General features: G+C 38.0%; 1 protein-coding gene across 1 annotated transcript in view; it reads right to left on the minus strand.

The window, feature by feature from the left end:
• LOC133544265 (E3 ubiquitin-protein ligase Midline-1-like) overlaps positions 1-5,249 on the minus strand; it is a 93,260-nt gene extending 88,011 nt beyond the window's left edge. Inside the window, exon 1 of the mRNA XM_061889427.1 lies at positions 5,119-5,249. The gene's annotated coding sequence lies outside the window, so the exon portion shown is untranslated. The remainder of the gene's footprint in view (positions 1-5,118) is intronic.
• Between the last annotated feature and the right edge of the window lie 751 nt (positions 5,250-6,000).

Raw genomic sequence — 6,000 nt, forward strand, 5'->3', positions numbered from 1 at the left:
ATACTGTATTATATTGTTGTGCTGCATGTCAACAATATGGCGAAACAGCACGGGTTGGACCACCCGATACATACAGGTGGAGGGAAATGAGTGTCTCCATGGTGACAACTGGTATACATGCAAAAACCTCATTCAAATAGGGTGGTATGCACCCTTTTGCACTTTGTATTAGTTGCACACGCAGGCAAAGTTTGCAACACGTACTCACACTTATATAGTTTGCACATGCTATTTAGCACTTGTTATTTAGACCTTTAATGTTTAAGAACCGGTTTCCAATTCACCAGTTTATTAGCTCAAAATTGCCCATTGGCTATTTTTTTATTTAATATCACATGATTCTCAAGCAACGTTCTTAAATATCCCAGCTCTGCCTCGACTGTGAAGAAGCCAGTGAAGTCTCAATCAAAATATTGTATCGATCAAATTCTGGGTTCAGCTTCTCATCCGACCGAAGAGGGTTACCCAATCCTTCGACAAATGCAATACGTGCGCACACCTATTGGACGGCAACATGTTTTCCCTACACATTCAGCTTTGCAAAGTTCTCCATAATTGATAGCAATGTACATACTCGGCTTGTATTATTCATCCACCGTGTCAGGTGCAATTCCCATCAGATGCCTTCACACTACCTTCCTGTGCTCGTAACTCCTGTGACGTGTAACAGAATAATTCATTTTAAGACATTAAACATCTATATTATGTCATTATTTTGTATTTCTACAGTGTTTTGTATATTTTACAGGATTGCTTATTATTTTTATTGGATAGTCTGTTTATTTCAATTGTTAGTTTTTTTTCCTTCATTACCGCTTGTGTTATTTGTTTCACCCCATTTTTGTTCCCACTACTGCACCTTAAGTTGGAGTCTTTAATCTCGTTTTATGCAAATATAATGACAATAAAGTCCATTCTATTCTAATTTATTAAAGTGTGACACTATTTGACCAACCCTGTCAGCGTCAACAAAAAATTATTTTAAATAAAATATAGAAATAAACAAAATTTTCCGTTGAAATTGTGTGTGAATGCTGAAAAACTGGAGCCAAACTGAAATGCTAACAGTTAGCAGGCTAGCCAGACAGCATGAAGTAACAAAAGCTACGACTGTTGGTGTCTATACCTGCAAAATATTTAAAGTTTACACGCCAATGTTAGCATGCTACAAATTAGCATTCGTCAAGTAACAAAATATTTGATTTTGTGGGGTAAATCTGTAAAAAGTAGTTAAAAAGCTACTATGCTAACAGTTAACATGCATCAGGTATCCCAATATTTGAACTGCAAAACGAGCTAAAAACCTAGCATGGCGACGTTAGCATGTTAACATGGTAACAATAGAATTCTAACGGTTAGCATTGATCAAGTAACAAAATATTTGACCCGGAGGTGGCATACTAGCAAAAATTACCTAGAGGGTTTGACACTTGCTAAAACGCTAACATTAGCAAGGAACAGTTTGACTTTGGAACGATTTGAATTGGTTGATTAGCAACGCATTTTCGTAGAAGAAAAGAGGGAAATTCGTTAAAATCTGCAATTTTACAGACATAAAAATAAAATAATATTCCGAATGTCCTAAAAAGAGTGGAATTTGTTGATGGAATGGATTGAATCAGTTTGGAAGCCTTTGAAACATTTTAGAATGGTCAAAAATGTGGAATTCCTGGAAAATATAGGAGTTTTTGGAAACAACTTTAAAAAAGGTAGCGTGTGTGTCATGAATCGGATGAAAAATGTAGGAGAAGATGTATAAAAACAGGGAGAATAATAATTACAAGAACTAATAGAATAAAATAAAGTTAGCAGGCTAGCCAGACAGCATGAAGTAACAAAAGCTACGACTGTTGGGGTCTTTACCTGCAAAATATTTAAAGTTTACATGCCAATGTTAACATGCTACCAGTTAGCATGTTAACAATTAGCATTCATCGAGTAACAAAATATTTGACTTTGTGGGGTATACCTGTAAAAAGGAGTTAAAAAGCTACCATGCTAACAGTTAACATGCATCAAGTAACACAAAATTTGACTCTGAGGTATAGAATCGCAAAACGAGCTAAAAACCTAGCATGTTAACGAGGTAACAATAGCATACTAAGGGTTAGCATTGATCAAGTAACAAAAATATTTGATTTGGAGGTGGCATACTAGCAAAAATTACCTAGAGGGTTTGACACTTGCTAACACGCTAACATTAGCAAGGAGTAGTTTGACTTTGGAACAATTTAAATCGGTTGATTAGCAACGCTTTTTGGTAGAGAAAAGTGGGAAATGTGTTAAAATCTGCAATTTTACAGACATGAAAATAAAATAACATTCCGACTGTCCAAAAAAGATTGGGATTTGTTGATGGAATGGATTGAATCAGTTGGAATATGTGGACCTTTGGAACATTTTAGAATGGTCAAAATGTGGAATTCCTGGAAAATATGGGAGTTTTGGAAACAATTTTAAAAAAGGTCGTGTTTGTGTCATGAATCGGATGAAAAATGTAGGAGGCGAAGATGTATAAAAACAGGCGGAATAATAATTACAAGAACTAATAGCATGAATTATAGTTAGCAGGCTAGCCAGACAGCATGAATTAACAAAAGCTACGACTGTTTGGGTCTTTACCTACAAAATAGTTAAAGTTTTCATGCTAATGTCAGCATGCTATCACTTAGCATGTTAGCAATTAGCATTCGTCAAGTAACAAAATATTTGACCCTGTGGGGTATACCTGTAAACGTAGTTAAAAAGCTACCATGCTAACAGCTAACATGCATCAATTAACACATTATTTGACTCTGAGGTGTAGAACTGCAAAATGAGCTAAAAACCTAGCATGTTAATGTGGTAACAATAGCTTATTTACAGTTGGCATTGATCAAGTAACAAAATATTTGACTCGGAGGTGGCATACTAGCAAAAATTACCTAGAGGGTTTGACACTTGCTAACACGCTAACATTAGCAAGGAGTAGTTTGACTTTGGAACGATTTAAATCGGTTGATTAGCAACGCTTTTTGGTAGAGAAAAGTGGGAAATGTGTTAAAATCTGCAATTTTACAGACATAAAAATAAAATAAGATTCCAAATGTCCAAAAAAGAGTGGAATTTGTTGATGGAATGGATTGAATCAGTTGGGAAATGTGGACCTTTGGAACCTTTTAGAATGGTCAAAAATGTGCAATTCCTGGAAAATATAGGAGTTTTGGAAACAATTTTAAAAAAGGTCGTGTTTGTGTCATGAATCGGATGAAAAATGTAGGAGGCGAAGATGTATAAAAACAGGCGGAATAATAATTACAAGAACTAATAGCATGAATTATAGTTAGCAGGCTAGCCAGACAGCATGAATTAACAAAAGCTACGACTGTTTGGGTCTTTACCTACAAAATAGTTAAAGTTTTCATGCTAATGTCAGCATGCTATCACTTAGCATGTTAGCAATTAGCATTCGTCAAGTAACAAAATATTTGACCCTGTGGGGTATACCTGTAAACGTAGTTAAAAAGCTACCATGCTAACAGCTAACATGCATCAAGTAACACAATATTTGACTCTGAGGTGTAGAACTGCAAAACGAGCTAAAAACCTAGCATGTTAATGTGGTAACAATAGCTTATTTACAGTTGGCATTGATCAAGTAACAAAATATTTGACTCGGAGGTGGCATACTAGCAAAAATTACCTAGAGGGTTTGACACTTGCTAACACGCTAACATTAGCAAGGAGTAGTTTGACTTTGGAACGATTTAAATCGGTTGATTAGCAACGCTTTTTGGTAGAGAAAAGTGGGAAATGTGTTAAAATCTGCAATTTTACAGACATAAAAATAAAATAAGATTCCAAATGTCCAAAAAAGAGTGGAATTTGTTGATGGAATGGATTGAATCAGTTGGGAAATGTGGACCTTTGGAACCTTTTAGAATGGTCAAAAATGTGCAATTCCTGGAAAATATAGGAGTTTTGGAAACAATTTTAAAAAAGGTCGTGTTTGTGTCATGAATCGGATGAAAAATGTAGGAGGCGAAGATGTATAAAAACAGGCGGAATAATAATTACAAGAACTAATAGCATGAATTATAGTTAGCAGGCTAGCCAGACAGCATGAATTAACAAAAGCTACGACTGTTTGGGTCTTTACCTACAAAATAGTTAAAGTTTTCATGCTAATGTCAGCATGCTATCACTTAGCATGTTAGCAATTAGCATTCGTCAAGTAACAAAATATTTGACCCTGTGGGGTATACCTGTAAACGTAGTTAAAAAGCTACCATGCTAACAGCTAACATGCATCAAGTAACACAATATTTGACTCTGAGGTGTAGAACTGCAAAACGAGCTAAAAACCTAGCATGTTAATGTGGTAACAAGAGCTTATTAACAGTTAGCATTGATCAAGTAACAAAATATTTGACTCGGAGGTGGCATACTAGCAAATAATTACCTAGAGGGTTTGATACTTGCTAACATGCTAACATTAGCAAGGAACAGTTTGACTTTGGAACGATTTGAATCGGTTGATTTTGGTAGAGAAAAGTGAGAAATTTGTTAAAATCTGCAATTTTACAGACATAAGAATAAAATATTATTCTAAATGTCCATAAAAGAGTGGAATTTCTTGATGGAATGGATTGAATCAGTTGGGAAATGTGGACCTTTGGAACATTTTAGAATGGTCAAAATTGTAGAATTCCTGGAAAATATAGGAGTTTTTGGAAAAAGCTTAAAAAAGGTAGAATGTGTGTCATGAATAAACAGAAGAGGTTGAAAGTGGAATACGTTGAATGGGATGCAAAATATGGGAGGAGGAGATAATATTTACAAAATTAACAACATAAATCAAAGCAAATGTGAACAACATTTTTGACATTTTTCGAATCACTGTATTTGTTGTGAAAAATGTCCAACTGATGTCATTCCATCAAAGTTCAAAGGGGAACGGAGAACAATGACAGCCTTTGGGCGCGTGCGGTCCGACCTCAGCAGGACCACGCGGTGCAGTGCAGCCCGCTCCTACCCGCCGGTGCAGGACAACATTGAGCACGTGTGTGAAGGAGACGTTCCCTCCATTGCCTCCAAAAGCACAACGGGAGTGAATCCAAGAAGAAAAGAGGCACTCACATTCAGGAGCCGGGCACAAAGGAGGAAAGGAGCGCCGCCGCTTCCTTCTGAAGAGACAATAGAGAAAGATGGAGTTGCAAGGAGAGGAGACACATCCGCACAAATCTAAACATTGAGCACCTTTTTTTTCCTGCTCGTCTCTTCCTCCTCCTTACGGGTCGCGGCTTCGCCCGCCCGCCCTCCTTCCCCCGCCGCCTCCCCTTCACGCCGTCGGGTTTGGCTCGTCATGTGTTCAGGCTCAGGGAAGCGTAAAGCGGGCGGAGGCGAGACCAGCCCTCCGAGTGCTTTGTCTTGCACTTTTGGAGACTCCTTGGCTTCCATTATTAGGAGCAACAGCCATCCCTCTTTGTTTACTTCACAGAGTACACCCATGCTGTGTTTGAAGTTACCACAAAGTCAAGTCATCAAATCGGAAAGTATTGTATGGTGTCAGTTAGGGCTGGGGGCGATATAATCGAAATATCGCGGGCTAGAAAAAGACTATATCGTGATATTCACGTATACGTTTGGGACAGACTTAGGCCGTCGTGCGGGTTCAATGGACCACCCAGGAAGGACATTCTCCATCAGCAGGTTTGACTGTCGTTAATTTTCCAATAAATGATGTCTTTTGCGCCGTCGCCGCTCCCGGGGTGTGTTTTTTTCATCTGGTATAACTCAGTTGGTAGAGCGGCCGTGCCAGCAACTTCAGGGTTGCAGGTTCAATCCCTGCTTTCGCCATCCTAGTCACTGCCGTTGTGTCCTTGGGCAAGACACTTTACCCACCTGCTCCCAGTGCCACCCACACTGTTTTAAATGTAAAAGTTAGATATTGGGTTTCACTATGTAAAGCGCTTTGAGTCACTAGAGAAAAAGCGCTATATAAAAACAATTCACTTCACT

This window comes from Nerophis ophidion, linkage group LG27, assembly GCF_033978795.1.
Source record: "Nerophis ophidion isolate RoL-2023_Sa linkage group LG27, RoL_Noph_v1.0, whole genome shotgun sequence".
In the NCBI taxonomy this organism is placed as follows: Eukaryota; Metazoa; Chordata; class Actinopteri; order Syngnathiformes; family Syngnathidae; genus Nerophis; species Nerophis ophidion.